We start from the raw sequence: 20,993 nt of genomic DNA, 5'->3' as shown, positions 1-20,993 counted from the left end.
CCCATTATTGGCTTTGTCCAAGTTTTTGTGCTAAGGTTGAGAGCTATGGTGAGAACTAAATTCACTGAATATGTTTGGGGGCTGTATTCCCCCATTACTGGCTTTGTCTTGTCTACGTGTTTTTTGCTAGCAGGTTGAGAGCTATGGTGAGAACTGAATTTACTGAATATGTTTGGGGGCTGTATTTTCCCATTATTGGCTTTGTTCAGGTGTTTTGTGCTAAGAGGTTGACAACTATGGTGAGAACTTAACTCACTAAATGGTAGCCATTTAAGTTTCAGTCTTCCTCTCTTTCATTAAACAGATGATTTGGTGTAGCAGTATGTTGCTCTGACTGTTTTGCACAGTGTCCTGGGTTCAATACTTGGCAATGAAATGTATGGTGGTAGCACAGCATTTTATTCTAGCAACTTTTCAACATTATACAAGCAATGTTTAAAATGTAGCCCTGGTTTTTGGGTTTTTGTCCCCCCCCCCAGTAAATGTTGGCTTTTTCCATATTTCTTGTGCTGTAAAGTTCAGAGATACAGCTGAGTGTCAAGTACATTTTACAAGAAGCTGATAGCTGCAGGGGAACAAAAGTTTAGTGCTGCTTATGCTGAGTCTGCTTGCATTGTTAATAGAACTACAAGTAGCGTACTTACTTTTGATGCAGAAGGCTCTGGGTTCTACTCCCACAGTAGGTAGATGCATTGCTGATACTGTACTGTGTTGCAAAGGGGGTGGATGCTGCAGTCCTTTTTGGCAAAGATACCTAGTAACTATGAACCTGTTATCAGTTTGCCATCCATTCCCTATTGCAATATTACTAGTTTATCATTTTTAATGCAACATAGGCAATTTATTCCTCAAGGGCAACAGGCACTCTTTTTGTAGATGAAACAATGAAATATAAAGTTGTTTGCTAGCAGCAACCTCCTCATTAGTTACAGATTTTTTTAATGTGGAATTATTTAGATGACTTTTACTTCTTCAGAGATTGTGCATATTTACTGATAATGGTGGTCTCTAGAAGTTTGAGTAGACTTTTATGATGGAAATGTTCTGAACTGGGAAGTTGTGTCATTATTGGTGCATGCATTTTGTTTCATTGTTTACTATAAAAATGTTCTAAATTGGGCAGTTCTGTCATTATTCGTGCATGCGTTTTGTTTCATTGTTTACTGGAAAAATGTTCAAAACAATAAATTTAAAATGCCCTCTAACAACTGTACTGTATTGTACAAGGAATATAATTTAATACAATCAGGAAGGTGCATCAAAGAGCACATGTATGTTTCATGTGCAAGGGGCCTATGATTTGAAAACAGCCCAAAGTTAATCTTTATCTGCCACTGGCAAAATGTATTTTCTTTGAATGTGGGTTTCAATGCTGTTTCATTGAATGTGAGTTTCAAGGGCAGATAAGTATTAATGCTAAGTCTCTTTTCATTGTGAGACTGCATTGCTTTGTTTAGCAGATGTCTTAATGTTTGTCTGTAAAATGCAAAATAAAACTTTCAAATGAAATCCAAATCATCATAGAAGTAAAGCAGTATACACATTAGTGTTTATGGGAAATGGAGTTAAGTAGCCAAGTAATGGATAATCGGAATGACTGCAGGGGGGAGGGCTCCATTCGACCATGATTTTGTGAGGGGGAAGTGTGGCAAACTCAAAGACAGCCCCAGCTGAACTATACCTCCCAACTGTCCAGATTTTCACAGAATTAATAGATTTTTGCTTCTTATTTTTGGTTTGCTCCTCATAAAATTTGTGGTTTTCTGGAAAATCATTTAGGAATTAAGTCACAAAATAAGGACACACTGAGTTTCAGACTTCATAACCTTCAGAAAAATGCATGCTAAAGTAAGACCTGTTATTCTATCAACTGTCTCAGTTTATACAAGAGCAATTTTTAGTACTGTTTATATGTTCCCCCAATATATTTGGCCTTGTCCAGATTTATTGAATTAACAGGTTGAGAGGTACATGCAAATAAATTGCTTTATAGAATTAGGCATAGCCAAACCTCTCAACTGTCCCCGATTTTGGCTCAAAATGTTGCTCTTCCCCTAATAATCCCTCCACAAAATAGCAATTTTGGAAGAAAACATGGAGGGTTTACAATTAAGAAATAACTGTAATAATCAGAGTTATAGATTTCTTTTATTTCAGAAATGCATGTAGAGTCTTTTATTTTGTCAGATGCTCAAGTTAGCAGTACTAATATTAAAAAGGTGTCCCTTCCTTGACAGGTTCCCAGCTGTATTGTGTGGCTATTTTATATTTTTGCATCACATTTTTGGTCCATTTTTCATAAAATTGTGTTTTTTCTTGTCAAATTAGTGGCAAATCATTAAAGACTGAAGTTAGAAAATAATGACAGACATTTGAGTTTCAGATTTCATACCCTTCAGAAAATTCATACTAATGCAAGACCTACTATTCTATTATCTTTCTAAGTTTATAAGAGCAATATTTAAAAATTGTCCTTATTTTTGGGCCTTTGTCCCACGTCTATGTATGGCTTTGTCAAGATTTCTTGCCCTGAGGTTGAGAGGTATGACAAATGTGTCAGGGCCATCACAGTCAGCCAGAGACATTTCAAATTGTGACATACTTGTTGCACCCCACTCCCTCATGTAGTGACTCTTGATGTGTCCAGGCAAGGCAAGGAGTAGTTATGCAGTGTAAATGTGCAGAGTATCCCCCCATCCAAAGTAGACACAAGTACTACAGTGGCTTTTCATCTGTTCTTGATTTTGTAGAATGGTCTGGTTTCTGTCATATTTTTGTACTGTTGATTTATGCTTATTACTCCGAAAGTGCCTGTTGCTCTGTGTTTAAGTAGCAATGCTTTAATGACCATCAGGTAAGCTTGTCTGAGATCATAACATGCAAGTAAGCTTTAATAAGCATACTGTTAAAGAACTGCCAACATTGAAAACCTTTCTGTTGTTGCCATGCAGAGAATACTTTACTAGATAATGTATAAGCCTTGGGTATTGAAATACATATGACAGTATTTGTAATAAAGGACATGATTACATTATTTTAAGAAGCTCATTACACGTGTTGGAGACTTCCAGTGATCTCTGAGGGCTTTACCTGTAAACTACACAGAATGCCATTCATGTGTGGTCCATAACCTGTACAGTAATCCTTTAAGCAATGTATCTTGAGCTTGTTTCTTGTTTGCTTTTCATTTTTTACTTTGATCATGTTTTCCCCATGAAACTAGTAGATAATTGTCAAACAGCAGGTCTTTTTTGGATAAGAAACATTTTTACAAGTGGGGGCATCACAGAGATTGCTACTTTCGGCATGTTACTTGGTACTTTAATAAAGCTGAATATAAATTATAATTAGAACTGCAGTGCAAGGAGAAGTGGTTTGAGTTGAGTGCTGCTTGTTTTTCTTATACTTGATTTTGACTGGCATTCCAGTAATGTATTTAAAAAGTAATTTATTTTTTTCATTCCTCACAACCTTTTTGTTTCCATCTAGATATTAACTAAGCTGTCATGCAGCCAATGCATTGAAATATTTTTATTCTTTTATACTTCATTTTGTCTTGATTGTACTCTCATAATGACGGTTTAGCACCCAGGACAGCGTATTTAATTAAAGTTAGTTTTTTTGGTTTTGAGCATAGCTCCTCCTTGTTCTAGTTGGCCACACCCCTTCTCCTTGACCCCACCCATTCAGCTGTCTCCTGCAGCCCCCCTTTGATTTGAAGTCACCAACCGCCACTGATATATATATATATATATATATATATATATATATATATGGTTCTACAGACCGACAGAATTGAGCTCAGAAGACGAAGAAGACCGTGGCAGAACATCGACAATGCAGAAGACCGACACGACGGATGACAACACCAACGCCGAGGATGCCGACATGGGGAAAGGCTGTGTTGTGTTGTGACGGGGGGGTTGTAAGGCGAAGGAGGGTAAGTGGGTAAGAGTGACGGTGGTTAGGGTGCGAGGGGTGGGTTAAGTGGGTTAGGGTTAGGGAGGCGATAGGGGTGGGTTAAGTGAGTTAGGGTTAGGGGGGGTGGGGAGTGATAAGTGGTTTAGGGGAGGAAGCGATAGAGCGGGTTAAGTGAGTTAGGGTTAGGGACCTTAGGGTTAGGTAAGGTTTAGTGTGGGCTTGTAAGGATTTTGGTGTGCTTGTGTTGTGTGTGTGGTTTGTGGAATGGGGATGTGTTTTGTTTTAATAATTGTGATTGTGGTGTGTGCAGTGTATGGGGTTTCGTGTTTGTGTACCGCGTTGTCGGTTATGTGTGGTTTCGTGTTTATGGACTGTCGAATATGTGGTGTGGTGATGTGCTTGTCGGTGTTGTGTGTTTTCGCTATGTCAGGTAGAACCATATATATATATGTGTGTGTGTGTGTGTGGGGGTGGGGGCGTGTATGTCTACATATATACAAACACACACATATCATTGGATGTCAAAAATCTTTTTACAACTATCCCTAATGAGTATGGGATCGAGGCTATCAGGGAATTTATACATGTAGATGGAACACTTGATAATGACTCTCAAATGTTGATTTGTACACTACTAGAGATAGTTTTGAATAATAACATCTTTCTATTCCAAGACACTTTATATGCACAGACTTGGGAGGCAGCCATGGGCACCCCCTGTACGAATTCTTATGCTAATCTAGTGATGTATCAATGGGAATGCAGGTTTTTGTTTGATAGTGCATTTTTCAAGCGTATCTTACTATACAGACGTTTTGTAGATGATATACTAATACTTTGGAAAGGAGATGATGAATTATTGAGACATTTGGTCCCCTATCTAGAATCTACAACTGATTTCCTGAGGTTTACCATGGAGAAATCTGATAACAAGATAGATTTTCTAGATGTTACCATTTTTAAAAAACTGGATGGTACAATCTCCACCACTCTATATAGGAAACCCTGCTGGAGAAATGCAATACTACACTATAGTAGCATGCATCCACGCCATATATTCCCGAACATTGTTAAGAGTCAGCTTTTGAGAATTTCCCGTCTATGTAGCAATGATAAAGATAGAGATATACAATTAAATTTAATAGAGGGGTTATTTGTTAACAGGGGATATTCCAGTTCTCTGATCAAGGATGTGAAAAACTCAACCTTTTGTTCTAAATCTCAGATAAATGAAAGACAGAGAACAAAAAATGTATGTAAAAATTTATGTAAAACTAACCAGCATGATATTAAGGCAGCTTTTACAACCAGATACACTAATGATATTAAATACATTAATAATATCATTAGAAGAAATTGGAAGGTATTGTTATTAGATACACAAGTAGCAGAGGTTGCTGGCAAAAGACCCATTTTCAGATATAGGAATAGTAAAAGTCTAAAGAGACTATTATGTAGTGAAAAATTAAACAGACCTGTGTCTGATCTTAGACAGTCTTTGAGACATGGAACATATCCATGCAATAGTTGCAACATGTGCAAATTTATTTCTAAAAATCAACAATTCACTGTACCATATTTAGAGTATACATTTATACCTAATTTTTATGCAACGTGCAATTCTAAGAATTTAATATATTTGGCTACCTGCGTCTCATGTGAGGCATATTATGTGGGGTTAACATCCAGAAGGCTAAAAGATCGTATTTATAACCATAGTTATGATATGAGGAAAATGATTTTAACAAATGATTTGGCTAAACATAAATATGCATTCCATGATCATGATTTTAAATTTAGGGTACTACAGATAGTACATAAAAGTAAACGGGAAGGCGATAATATGGGTTATTTAGAGCTGGTTGAATTAAATTGGATTCTAAGGCTGAGAGCACATATTGAACCAGGGCTTAACCAGGCAGTAAATATAAAGCCAATATTGGCTAGGTGTAGATGAACTATGGGCGTTGGTCTCCATTGATAGTATATTAAAATATTTGAGATGTTTTTTAATGTATGCAGTTAGTTTGTACAAGTGGTTCATTGAAGTGCTGGACATTTAGTCTGGGTATATATTTTTCAATTCTTTATGTTTTTTATGTTTTATGTTTGGAACTATTAAGGAGCTATATTTTTAGTTTTAAAGTAATAATCCCATATACATGTTCTTTTTGTAATGTTATTTATTTATATATGTTAATATGAAATTTTCAGTGACATATGAATTGAATGGTTCAAATATATCTATATATTTACATATTATATATACATCATATACTCTGCATTTTCAGTAGTGAACAAGTATTGAATATATGTTATTTAACAATGACAAGTATTTTTACTTTTATATTATATTATTTTATTCTGCTTTATTTCATTGTGTGTTTTATACGTTTAGTGAATCATGTTGCTTTAAAATGAAATAGTGGAATAGTTGATGAGCTATCTCAATTGATTAATTGATTAATTGATTCATTAGATAAAATATCTTGTATATAAATATTTGCTAGAATGAACTGATTTATAAACCTGAAGAAGCGTGCCTTGGTAGTATGTGAAAGCGCTTGTTTCGACAATAAATACCGTTTTATTTTATCCATTATCGTGGTGACTTCTACTTCAGTTGCTTTACTTGCTGACACACACACATATGTATATAAATACATGTCCCCTACTTTTGCATTACAGTGCTTCATGCTATGTGTGAGGGAACATCACACACATATATATATATATATATATATATATATATATATATACGCAGTAATTGTGTGCAAAATGGATTGTTATGTCAGGTGTGAACCCCATGTTGGGAACACATTGCCCTTGTTTGTGAAGGTGGAATTGAGAATTTGGGGAAGGATAGCAGGTATATTTATGGAGGTGGGTTAGGTTGGAAGATAGAGAAGACAGCCTACAGGGGCAGTATATGACACATGTGGTGGATAAACACCCTGGATCGGGAGTGACGTCTGCAATGTGGAAGCCCCATGAGCCCCGATATGGAAACAATGGGAACAAGGCCCCCACCCATGGCCAGTCACAACATCAGCTTTACGGCCCTGAAGGTGCCTGGGCTGGAGGCTGAGCAGGAGGAGCATGCGTACCCTGTGAGTGTGTACTGAGGGGCTTAAGGTGCTATAGCACACCCCCCAAGTCTCTGTGGAGCTCCCTATGCACCAGAACCTGGACCTGACCTCAGGTGACAGGATCATGTCTGTGTGTTCTTCCGGGGGGGGAGAACACCATCCCCTGAGGTGGATTCACCTGAAGGTAGTGCAGGACCAGTAGATGAGGAAGCCCCAGGGTGGGTCCCACATGTGATGTGGCCTGGTAACATGGCCAGATGAGGTGGGAGAGGTGGTTCTGCTGGCAACTGTTCCCTAAACATGCTATTGTGTCACTCTTATAGAATATATGTGGGTAGTAATAGTCCACATATTCCCGGATCATGTCCAACAGCATACATAGATATCCCCAATAACACAAAACAACAGATGTGCAGCAATCACACAGCAAACAGACAACTTGCATATATGGAACAATAGTGGCCCTTACAATGGCATGCAAGTGACATTGTCCGTAATAGGCCACCAATGACAGTGTCCCCACAAGGAACATGACTACAAACACATAGCACAAAGTGCTGGACAATATGATATATGTCCCAATGGTAGGTATTCTGTAGACATACCTGTTGAGTTGTTTGATCAGATTGTTGCAGATATGGTGGGGGAAGACAGAGATCTGTATTAAAAACTATGATAACCTTGCTGTATTAGGTTCTCAGACCTGTTTCCATCTTTATGACTTTCAGGCAAGATGTCACGAGAGAGGCTTCCCAGTTATACAATGGAGGAGAATGAGGTCATCATCACACACCTGGTGCCACACTACCAGGTGTTGTTTGGTTGAGCAGCCCATGAGCAGCAGGAGTGGACCTCCCTGTGGAATGATCTTGTCCACAGGGTAAACGATGTTGGTCTGCATAACCACAGTTATGAGCAGGTCCGACATCGTTGCACAGACCTACTTTGCAATGCCCGTCAGCATGCTGCTGCAATCAGGGGAGATCAGCTCACAATGGGGGGGGGTCATGCCATCCAGCCCCCGACACATGTTGAGGAGCTCCTTGCCAGCCTTGGGGCACCTGCCCGCCCACACACACAACTCTGACCATAGTGGAGGTGGGTGCTACCGACACAATGGCAGAGGAGTGTGCAGGTAAGACCACAGGGCACATCAGTAGACCACTGTTGCATATCCTTCTGCATCTGTACAGTTAGATCATGCATATGTGAGATGACATATATATATATATATATATATATATATATATATATATATATATATAGTCTGTTGCTGCATAGTAATAATAAACAGATGTGCATAATCTGTAGTATTGTGGGCTTGTACTATTAATGTACTGTAATGCTGCACCCACCCTGTACCAATGCCACAGCTGTGGCTACTGACATCATATCTCTCACACACTTATGTAGGTCCCTCTGGTATTCCTCCATGGCAGCAGCCTGTAGCTGGTGAGTATGGTGTTTGTTCAGGTTTGCCAATGCACAGGTCATGTTATGGCTATGGTATATTCAATACACACATTTAACACATCTACCCATAATGCATGTCATACATGTTCACATATTGTTGCTGTTAACTGCACTGCATCACAGTGGTCACCATGATGGTGTATCTGAAGGGTATGTCAGACTCCAGCAATATAACTAACATCCTGTTATTGCAAAATGTGTGCACAGAGATGAACATAATGGTGGGACAAATGGCCTACAGTACAGACATGTGTGAAACATCACCCTTACACAGTGCTACAACAGTGTATATACCAGTATTACAATGGCAACTGTTACAGATCTACACTACGGCATATCACAACGACCTGCAATGTGGTCCTAACATGAGCAATGAGTGTGTAATATGGAATCATATGTTAGGACAGCAAATATGGGAAATACATACCTTCACAAACACTGGAAGCATATGTGTGCACACACCCCAGATAAAATATAGTGGAAGCAGCTGTTGAGGTACTGACTGCATGCATCTGCCATGGAAATGCACCTTGCAGCAAGTACACATCCCCAATGTCACACCAAGAAATGGTCTGCTATCCAAGATGTTTGGCCATCAAATGTGCCCACTTACCTGCAACAGAGGCAGCCGTGGCTTGCACACATCTTGCATGCTATGGCATGGACCCCATACCCAACAGGTAGCACCCAGCTCCTAGGAGTGGACATGTAGCCATACCTCACCATTGCATATACCATGGCAAACAGTGCAGACAGTCATGTATGTGGCGAGGATGTATGGGACAGGAATAATGTAAGAAATAAACAAATGACCATCCAAGACAGATGGTGTCACATGTAGCAAACCGGTCATGCAGGCTGCCTAGTAATATGCCACAACACTGAGGGGGTTGCAGGAATGTCTAGTAAGTACTAGCCATACAGTACCCATGTCAGCAATTGCCTGGACTCTGCAAATGTGTGGCCCATGGGTTAGGGTAATCAGATGTGACAGTTGTACCACAGGAAACATCAGCCAGGCCTATCTACAGGTAGGTCCCTAAAAGGCATGCATTGCAATGTATACTGGTGTACCAAGATCACGTTGGAAACCTACAGACAGTATCATGTAAGATACATGTGCTGCACAACCAACACCTCACCCCACAACAGGCCCACCACCCCCATCTGTACCATGCTGGTGCCAGTGTACACCTGTATGTTTGCCATTCATTAGCTAGGACTAGGCTGTTACATGTGGTGTTCAGTGTTTGGGACACTGCAAACTGACACATGTGTAGGCCATAGTTGTCAAGCATCTGCACAAAGGCTGAAGGTGGGGAGGGGGTGTCATCATGACACAACAGTGCACTGCAGCAGGGATCTAAAGGATGCTACAAATGGCTGTATCTGCACACAGTCAGGGTCAGGAACTGTGGCAGACATAACCCTGACTCCACAGCAATAGTGACAGTAGTGTGTGAACTCCAAGGGATGTGCACATGAGTTGATCTTGCAATCATGCAGAGTTGGGGGACATGTGTAGGGCAGACTGACCATATACTGGCAAATGCAGATGGCCCATGCTAGTATACCCCTGCCAGCAATAGTGACTGCTGTAGTACACATAACAGTAGGTGCAACAAACCATCATGATAAGGGCATGCACACATATGCACCCACGATGTGTATGCATCTCAATCAGCATCTGCACAACTAACATTTGTTTGACACTGTAGTTGACTGTACAGGACATATGTCACATATCAGGCTCATGTAATGTTAACATATGCAGTAATGTGGTGCCATGGCATATCAAGGAAGAGGGCATCATATCAATAAGGGTGTGTACACTCCCCATAGCCATGGTAAGGTTTGACAGTTGTCAGTGTAATTGTATCATATTGGTCATACATGCACCACTGATGATGACATCTGTAAATCAGACATCAGGCAGTCACAAATTACATCTGTCCACATATCATCCCAGGTATGTGCCGGACAAACACATAGGGGCTGTGAGCAGCAGAGCAGACATAACTGACATAGCAATACACATTCAGCAATGGTGTGTACACCTGTGAGATATGGTGCACAGTACATGGCAGGGTGCTGAACAGGTGCACAGCAATACTGTGTACATGGGTGCAGTATTTTCCCCGGGAAGGGGCATCACCTACTAACACTGCCCATCCATCACACACATGTATACTGTTGCTAGCATGGATTGACTATAGCTGCACTGCATGCTGTTGAGTACCACATGTTGACAGTTGGGTAATGGGAGGTCTGTGTGTAATATCTTTATGCAACCTCACCTGTAAGTGTATGTGTGTGGGAGGTGGGGTTATTTTCTCTGTAAGTGCAATCTGGTGAAGTGGAGGAGGGTTGATGCATGTAGGATGTGTGTGTGTTTTTGTGTGTGTCCATATATGCACATGTGTGATTGTGGGGTTGTTCATACGTCTTGATTTCCCTTTGAAATCGTGTAGTACATGGACATGGACTGATACATGAGACACCAGGAATACTTGTCTGATATATAATCTCAGGACTGCTGATAATATAATAAGGTCTGTAACATGGAACATGAATTGGGAGGGAAACTAGACACCAGATATACTGTTAAAATTGCAATCAGCAGAAAGGTGAAATAATACCCACGTATGCAGCACTACAGATGTATTGGGGAATTACTAGATAACATCGAAGCCACAGTGGTGCAGCGGTAGCATTGTCGCCTCACAGCAAGAGGTTCTCCCATTCAATTCTCAACTGGAGCTCCTTCTGTGTTGAGTCTGCATGTCCTCCCTGCGGTCGAGTGGCGTTCGAAAGACATGCATGAATGGACGTGCCTTTGTTGAAGGTTGGGCGTCGAGCTGGCACCTTGGCACCATAAAAATCTACTGCCAATCATTAGCAAACCAGAGTCCCACGTTGGCAACCCCTAACCGGGAAAAGCCAAAAGAAGAAGAAGAGGAAGACCAGTGAGTGTATCCAAATATTACTGTTGCCCACATAATAAGTTAATAGAGCAAAAGATCTTACATCTACTAAGCAATAGTTATGTATGACACTCCAGTGCATGACATTATTAAGTGATTGTAGTAGCCCCGAACATATGGGGGCCATGCTCATAATGTCTGGGCAAACCCAGGGTGAACACTGGATGACAGCAATGAGTCCTTGTAAAACTGACTCCAATCAAGTCAAAGAGGTAATGGAATAACAGGTCATGTTTTGTGATCACTTGTCTAGGCAATTAGAAGAATGATACGTTAATGATTGATATTAATGAGTGTAAGTTTCCAAGTGTGATGCAGAATGGGGAACTTAAGTGAATAAACTTGGGACAGTCTGTAAACCCAGGGACAGGTAGGTATTATGGTGGAATGTCAGGGTATGTGTGTGTGTGTGTGTGTGTGTGTGTGTGTGTGTGTGTGTGTGTGTGTGTGTGTGTGTGTGTGCGTGTGTGTGTGTGTGTGTGTGTGTGTGTGTGTGTGTGTATAGGTACTGTTAAGCAATGATGTACAGCTCTTAAAGTTCATTTCTTGTTTTCCCCTCACAGGTGGTGAGGTGGGTCAGAGTCCCTCCTGCATGCAATCTTATGTTGGTGTCCATACATACACTGAAAATGATGATAGGTGTGTTGAGGCCTAGACGGGGTTGTCAGAGGCCAAAACTGTGCCATCGTTTGACAGCCCCCATTTATCCACTTCCTCCCTGCACACAGTCACAGTGCCTATAGATACCCCATCAGCAGTGGCCATAGGAGAGGGACAGTTGGTGTTTGGTGGCAGTGCACAGGACAGTGTGGTATCTATGGCTGCTGTGTCTGGACACAGCAGCCATAGCCAGATGTCCAGCAGGGTACTACATAGGCAGATGTGCAGGAATGCTCATGGGAGGGTCGCTGGGTCATCATGTCCCTGGCAGAAGTGTGACATCTGGTACCACCAGATGCATGTTTCAGGCTGTCATGGTGGGGCAGGCATGGAACTGTACACCAGACAGGGTCTGAGGCTGCAGAGGGCTGCTTTTTTAACTGTGACAACATCTGTGATCTTGCAGGTGCCCTCCATTATTATACAGAGGTTATGGATAGATGGTGGGGTGAGATGGTGGGCCTCCTTGACCGTGGATTGTCCATGCTAGAGCATGTGGTGGGAGTGGTGCAATGGCCAAGTGGATGTAGGCCAGCAACATCAACATCTGGAGATCAATGTGGAAGTGGAAGGGCACCAAGCTGCTCCCGTAGTGGCAGTACCAGCTCCAGCACTGCATGGGGGGATGCTGTCCACACCACACCACAACAGGTCACATGCACGTGGCCATGGCCAGTCCCAGGAGGGACCTGCTTCCAGCGGACAGATATCATCATCAGGGGAGAGTATCGAGGCTTGTACCTGGACATGACAGTGGAACCCCTGGCAGGCACAGTTCTCGTGTCCATGGCCAGAGGCGGTGAACTGCACATCCTGCCAGGTATGGTCTGCAGCTGTCCAACAAACACCTGTATAGGGCAGCCACATGGCAGAACTGTGTGCATGCATACTCACACACAATACAAACACACCTAGGGCAACCCCATAACTACATAGACCACATCACCACGGCCATATCAGTAATTAAAATTCCTCACTCACACATATTGTGTCAAACGTATGGCCCAGCCTAGGTCTCTGGAAAACCAACAACACACCCTGTGCATATTATGATACCTGTGCCACATCCCTGTCATCCATAACATTGATGCAGGGAAAGGCTAATATGGTTCTGATGCACACGGTGACTGTTCTACAGTGCACCAATGTACTGCTGTGTAACATGTTGTCAGCAGTAATGGTTAATTCTTACATGTCAGGTAGTGTAGCTGTCCTGCCATGATGCATTATAGCTGTTAGTAACACTGAGTGATTGTGATCTCCATAATGTTATCCATTTATGTTGTAGGTGTCCATGTGTCAGCAGGAGGATGGTCTGCTGTCATATCTCACAAGGGGAATGTCATTGTGGTAACATCTTGGCTGTGCCATATCCTGGGTACAGGTGAACACATGTCACAGGTCTATATAACAGTTACTGCCTGTGCCACATGGCCGATAGGTCTGGTGGTGGTGTATACAGGTGGGTGCATGGTGGCTGCTGTTAGCAGCCCTTCTACAGTGGACAACTGTAGTTGTACTGGGTGGTACACACCATATGTTTGTGTACAGCACACACAGAGAGGCTTAGGTGTTGATGCACTACACAGAGAATACTGTATACATGGATGTATGTACCCTGCAAAGAACCCATTGTAGCCTGTGTAATTCCACCAAGCCAGACTATGCAGAACAACATATTGTGGAATAAGCAGTCTGCTAGTTTAATGTCATTGACGATGGTACAGGCATGGTATATGTCCCCTTCCCCAATGTAGTGCAATCTCAACACGGAAAATATATGTGTGCTGGTTTGGGTGGCACACCCCTACCCTTTGGAGGGTGAGAGGTGCTGCAGAACCACAGATAGTGTGATAGACAAATACATAACCTGTTAACATGAACTGTACAGTATTACGGCCAGCTACATGGGGGATACACTCAACAGTAACCACAATGATGTTGGCTGTGTCCACAACAACTACACCCAGCTATATATACCAACCCCACTATCGCTGCACACCTATACAGTGAGGAAGAGGCCATTTACACAGCTAACAGTAGTTGTGATGGAATGTATGCCCACAGGATGATACCTGTGACATGTTTGCATATGCCATACAGTTCTTGGACAGATGACTCCCTGGGACATGTATATTCTGCAATCTGATGTAGATCCCTCCACATGCACACACACTCTTACTTGGCAACACTGGGACTAGACCCCTACCTAGGTATGTAGTGCTACTGATGTGTGTGGCTTTAATTGCACACACCACTCAGCTTTTAGGATGAGGTGTATTCCAGGTTACATGTTACATGCAGAACATACCCAGGCATGTACAGTATGGAAATGGGGGATGTAATGGTTGTATATGGACAATACATAGTGTGACATACCATCATATACACATTGACAAACACAAAGCAGTCAGACACACATCCGAGAGACCTGGGCCTATCAGTGATAACTACCTTGTCAGTGTGTCCAGTGTGTTACAGGTAGGTTGCACACAGCACATGCATAACTGGGCTGGATAGTGTTATCACTTACCTGTATGATTGATGGTGACAGTGGTCAACATACAGTGGTACATGGGACATGTTCTGAGGGCACCATGGTGTAATGACAGTATACCCAGCACCCACACCCCACTGTGGATATTGTACACACTGGAACCCATGATGACACTCTGACATACCCACCATCACACATTGACCAGGACTGCAATACAACCCCTTGTCCATCCCAAGAGTGCTACTACAGGGATATGCATCTAATGCACATGCCAAAGGCATAGTAGGGTGATGCATTGTCATGCCTCTCCTATGGGCAGCAACATCACTATCCCTAATACTGTGTGGCAATGCATATTGTAATAGGAGTATATGGCCTCGGAATGCTGTACCCTACATATATACACACATGCACACATACACACACTTGCCAGAACTCAGTGGGTATCCAATACCTATCAACCCATTTGTACAGCAGTGTTGTGCTGGTACTGCAAGGCCCAGGTAGCCCTTAGGGAGAGGACCGTAACAAGGTACATGTACATGCAGCGGCCACATCTAACTATGGCAATGGGTGGTGCGGTGGGTGTGAAGAGCTTCAGGGTATTCCTAACTACAGGTCTACTAACATACAGACACTGATATTCTCAGAAATGCACACATGCACATTTGTCAGCACTGGGGTGCATCAGTGCAGGTGTTCATAGGTGTGTACCAGGCTATTGTCCATGGAGAGATGGAAAGTGTATGGGATGTGTGTACAGTGGTATCATGCCACCTGCCATGTGCCAGCAGGCCATCTATCTACAGACATGACTATGGTGACCCTCACAGTGAGAGTGACATGCATCAGCCAATCCTCTGGGTGCCTCCTGCAGAGGGCTGGTGAGGTGCTCCAGTTGACATGTATGCAACATGTATTACATAACATGGTTAGTGTCTGTCTTGGAGACCTGTACCCAAGCATGTTCTGTTGACTGTGGTAGTGCAGTTGAAGTATCCATGGCATGTGGTGCATACAGTGTGTGTGCCATTTATAACACAGCTGGGTAGACATGTCAGTGTCAGTCAAGCATAGATTGCCTGTACATATCCAAGATGGATACCTGACATCTGTACATCTGTACAGGGACTGATAGATATCAGCTCACCAACTAGCTATGAAGTAGGATAAATGTGTTGACAGACAGCCGTCTGATACCGATAGGTATGCCATTATTACATAATAGCATCCCTCACTGACATGTGCTATACACACAGTAGTCTACAGTTATTTTCCACATGTCAGATCATTATACAGTAGGAAATATATAATGTGGCACAACTCACACACCAGGAACATGACAGTGAGGACTCAGAGTCTATCTATGCATGAAGGGGTGTTTATTTTCCATTACTACAATTAGCAATCTACTCTTGCTTGGGAAAGCACTGTCAACAGTAGTACCGTAATGATACATTACATGCCAGTGTGATTGCATATAACCTGGGATACTACCCTTGTATGTAACACATTTACACAGATAAGAGTGTTGTACAAGCCATATATACTCAAGTGCCCCAGACAGGAGACTCACACCCCTTGCTACTGTAATGACAGCACATAGACGCATGTTATGTACATGGCATTACATATACTTATTAGGTTCATATTTAGGTACTAGGCTATCTGCCTGAGGGCATTTTTAAGCTTAGCCAGACTGTGTTGGCTTTCGCTGCCCCATTGATTAACTGAGTCTCTGTCAAGCAGAGCCAATGAAGTGATCCCAGGGGTGTATTTTCTGTTACCCATCCACTCGTCAAGGCTTCTCTTGAACAGTGTTAGTGAGGGACTCTGCCTAATGTAGTTAGGAATTTTGTTCCAAAGCATGGGGAGTCTTTGTAACAGGAATCTATCCCTCCAGCATGTTCTGTTTATTGTTGTGGCATGGTTTAGCTCACTAGAGCACGTGGCTCGCAGTGACTTGGATTTCTTTAGGTGGAGCATGTCCATCAATTCTGAGTTGGACATGGCTTTGTAAGTCAGGCAGAGATCACCTCTGAGAAAGCGATATGTCACTGAGTACAGCTGGAATTTTTTTCATTTGGGCTGCATAGGACATATGTTTGAGGCCAGTAATCCTCTTGGTGAGGTGCTTTTGTGGTCTTTCCAGCTGTTGGAAGTGTCTTGTGAAGTACATCCCAAATGGGGCATTGCACTCTATGATGGCTCTGATGAGTGACGAGTAGAGGGGCACTATAACCTCTTTATTTCTAGATGTGAACCCCTTAGTAATTAGATGGGCCACATAGAAGGATTTTCTAACTACTTTGGCAATATGATTGTCAAAGGAGAGATTACTATCTACCTGAGTCCCCAGATCTCTTATTACCTCTTCTGTATTAAGGGGGCTGCTGCCTATGTGGTAATTCGTGGGTGTTTTGTTTTTCCCAAATGGGATGACTATGCATTTTTTGGCATTTAGCTTGAGGCCATGAGTTTGACACCAGGTGTCTGTCTCATTAAGGCATTTTTGAAGGATGTCCGTGTCAGCTGGAGAGTCAATTATGGCTCCCAGTTTGCAGTCATCGGTGAACTTGGTTAGCCATAGTCCTCCTGTGTTTGTCTGTACTTCTGAGAAATATATGCCGAACAGTAGGGGTCCCAGAACTGAGCCTTGCGGGACACCACTTGTGACTGGTTTAGAGTTGGACCTGGAGCCCGCTACTCTTACTGTATGAGTTCTGTCTGTAAGCCAGTTGGCAACCCATCTTGTGATGTAGGGGTTTATGTTCAGGTTGGTGAGTTTTCCTATAATACCTGAGTGAGGAATGGTGTTGAACACCTTGGCAAGATCAAGGTAGGCTGTGTGAACCACCTTTCCCTCATCTATGGCTTTGGTGACTGTCTCAAAGAAGTCAACCAGGTTTAGTAGGCATGATCTGCCCTTAACAAAGCTGAACTGGGTCGGGTCAAGTATTTGGAGGTTCCCAATGTTTTTGTTAATGAGTTCCATAATGATGCGCTCCATAGCCTTGCAGACCAGGCTAGTCAGACTTATGGGGCAATAGTTACCAGGGTCAGTTGTGGACCCTCCTTTGTGGAGCGGAATAACCATTTCTGTGTGCCATTATATGGGCACGTAGGCTGTGGAGAGGCTGAGGTTGAACAGTGTGTTTAGGTGGGGGGTTAGTTTGTTTTGTAGTTTGTGCAAGACACAACCTAGGAAACCATTTGGCTCCACTGATGCTGTGTTTTTGGCTTTTGAAAGGGCTGTTTTCACCTGTGCGTCTGTGATTTCCGGGGCACTACACTTTTCTGGTATTGTTGTGGGATCTTTTGAAGGTGATAGGGAGGTGAAGTTTACACTGAATCTATCTGCCAGGATGTTGACAATATCAGTAGGTTCAGTATATTTTGCGCTGTTTTGCACTAGCTCAGAGCATATGTGTGAATTGCCACTTAGATTCTTGACATAGCTAAAGAAGACTTTGTGGTTATCTTTTGAATCCTTGGCTATTTTTCTTTCGAAGTTAGCCTTGGATGATTTTATGAGGGACCTTAGTTTCTTACTGATACTGATCAGGGATGTCTTTCCTTCTTGGGATTTGCTTTTTTTCTGAACTATTTTCCTCCTTCTGTTGTATAACCTGTTTATGGAAGGGGTCCACCAGACTGGTTCCCTTCTCTTAGGGGAGTGAGTCTTGGTCTTGCTAGGGGATGGCATGATCCATGCATCCTTGTAGGTGCTCATGGAGTGCAATTGTAAAGGATTCTGCATCTTGGGCTGTGTTATCCTTTAGCGTGGGGGCTGTGAAACCTACCACCTCTGCCTTAAGTAAGGTGAAGTTTGCTTTAGAAAAGTTTTTCACTGTGGTTTCCTTGGTTGGGGGTGGTGGTCGGGTGTGGACATCCAGGGTGATTAGTTTATGGTCTGATCTAACCAGTGATGGGTTGACCTCCGGTACGGAACACCTGTTGTCCATGTTGGTGATGACCAGGTCCAATAAGTTGTGGCCTCTGGTAGGGGAGTTTACCAGCTGATCCAGGGCATTTGAGCTGATAAATTCCAGGAAGCGCTGAGCCTGGGAGTTTGTACTCAAGTAGTTTTCCCAGTTAATAGTAGGGTAATTGAAATTGCCCAATATCAGGGTGTTTGGTAGGACCTTCATGTTTTCCAGTGTCTCCAGAAAGGTGGACTGGTGGTCCTGGGTCATGGAGGGTGATCTGTAGCAGGCCACAATTTGCATTGCAGATTTGCCCGATGTTAGTTGCACATGGATGATCTCAGAGGTATCATGCTGCGCCACTAACCTGGAGGTGTGAGTATCCTTGATGAATATGGATACACCCCCTTTTTTTGTGTTTCTGACCGTGTTCTGTGGCCGAAATGTGTGGTATGAGTGGTAGCCCAGTAGTGCTGGAGTGCTGTCTGGAGCCTTGAACCAGGTTTCAGTTACTGCACAGATGTCGACATTCTCCATACTTAGGAGTGCTTTGAGTGCATGCATTTTGAGATTTAAACTCCTGGCGTTGAGTAGCATAACCTTTATTTTTTTACTTGTGCTGTTTACGGTGGTGGGTTTGAATTTTGAGCCTTGCCTAAAAAAGGCACTATGGGGACAGCAAGAACCTTGGCCAGTATTCGAAAGCCAAGGGGCGACAGGTGCAAGCCATCTCTTGTGAAGCAACACGGCTTGTCGAGCATGTCATCCCCGGCTGACAGACACCGAATCCCCTTTGAATGACACCAGAAGCTTAGCCAATTGTTGAGATTGATAATTTTTTCTTTATATTGAGGTACCACTCTTGGTGAGGGCAGGATGCTACTCAGGGTCAGGGTCATACCCGCCTGGGCTACATGATCAGAGAGCTCTTCCATGTCTCTTTTCATGTAGTCCAGGGAGGTACATTTCAGGTCTTTCACACCAACATGAACAATGACAGAGTCATATTTGTACTTGTTCTGGAGTGACCTGAGTACTTGTGTTGTGTGGCGGTTTCTGGCTCTCGATAGGCAGCTAACAGTAACCTTCTCCTTGTCCAGCCTAGTGAGTGGGGTGTCAGTGTTCCTGACTATTGAGTCACCTATTACTAGTGTGTTAGGTATGTTATTTCGCCTTAAGGGCTGTGATTGTGCGGCACATTGATTTTGTGTTTTATGTGTTGTCTGGTTTGTGATGGGAGGTGCAGATTTTGTGGGTGTCTGCTTTGGAACTCTCTGATGCTTTTGCAGGTTTTTATTTAGAGCCTCTGAGTATGATTTAGTGTATTTATGTGTATTTTTTGCCAGTGCAGGTTTAGTAGGTCTATGTGAGGCTGGAGGTGTGGTGCAAGTGTTAACCTTCTCCTCATGACTGTCTGTTCCTGTCTTGGGTGGAGAGACCTTAGCCTCCAGTTTGGCTGTGTAATTGCATCTCTTACATATGTTAGTGTTTTGTGATAGGAGGAGAGGGCTGTCTGTGTACATGATGCAGTTGTAACATTGCCACAGGATACCCAGATTCACCAGCTGGACTGGAGAGTACACCTGAAGCTGACCTTTGGTCATGCCTGAATAGTAGGGTGAGCTGCTTAGTCACTTGGTTGGTGACAGGTGGATAAAGAGCCTTGCCCTGCTGGGCCGTCAAGTGTCAGGGTATATTAGTGCTTGCTATTAGGTCTGAGCAAGTGCTGGACTGTAGAATGCTTAGGTTGAGAGTTAGACTAGTTTCAAGTGAAAAATGGAAGAGGAGACTTAGTGGAGCTGGGAATAATTTAACCCTAGCTAACCAGTGCTGCCCGGTGCACAAAACCATGCAAACACGGTTTTTAAACTACTAACGTCTGGGCTGGAACCACTCCTCCAGGAACAGATGGCTGCTCAAAGTTCTCCTCTCTCACAGGTGAACAGAGAAACTTCCCTCTATCCATGTAAGGTATGGGCAACTCAGAAACTTTTTACAAGATTACAGATGTCATTACTCTGCTATGTTATCAGACTGGGATGTGAGCACTGGTTACCAGGGCTGAGCCATGCTTAGCAGGTGTCTGCATTGCTGCAATATAACAGCTGAGCACATTTGTGCACTCGTAAGCAAAACCCACATGATGTAAGCGCCCATACGTTTAACCATACTTTAGCACCACTTAGCTTTGTGCAAACCCGCTTAAAGCTGCTCAACACTGCCTTAACCACTCTGTATCCAACAGCCCTTGTTCTGCCCAGCAACAAAATAAACAGCCTTTGCAGGTCTTGAACCCAGGGCCCTGTACACTATAGTCACAACAGTTAACCACTATGCCATGACAGCTGCAAAGACATTTGTTGTTTTCCAATATATCTGTCAGTATACAAATTGAATAGTATTGAACAATTGCTGTGACTTCTACAACTGTGTAGTACTTGTT

The sequence above is a fragment of the Protopterus annectens genome, chromosome 6.part0 (genome assembly GCF_019279795.1).
Source record: "Protopterus annectens isolate FY-2018-M chromosome 6.part0, PAN1.0, whole genome shotgun sequence".
NCBI classification, from domain to species: Eukaryota; Metazoa; Chordata; order Ceratodontiformes; family Protopteridae; genus Protopterus; species Protopterus annectens.
The sequence above is the reverse complement of the archived record's forward strand: the minus strand, read 5'-3'. Positions refer to the sequence as shown.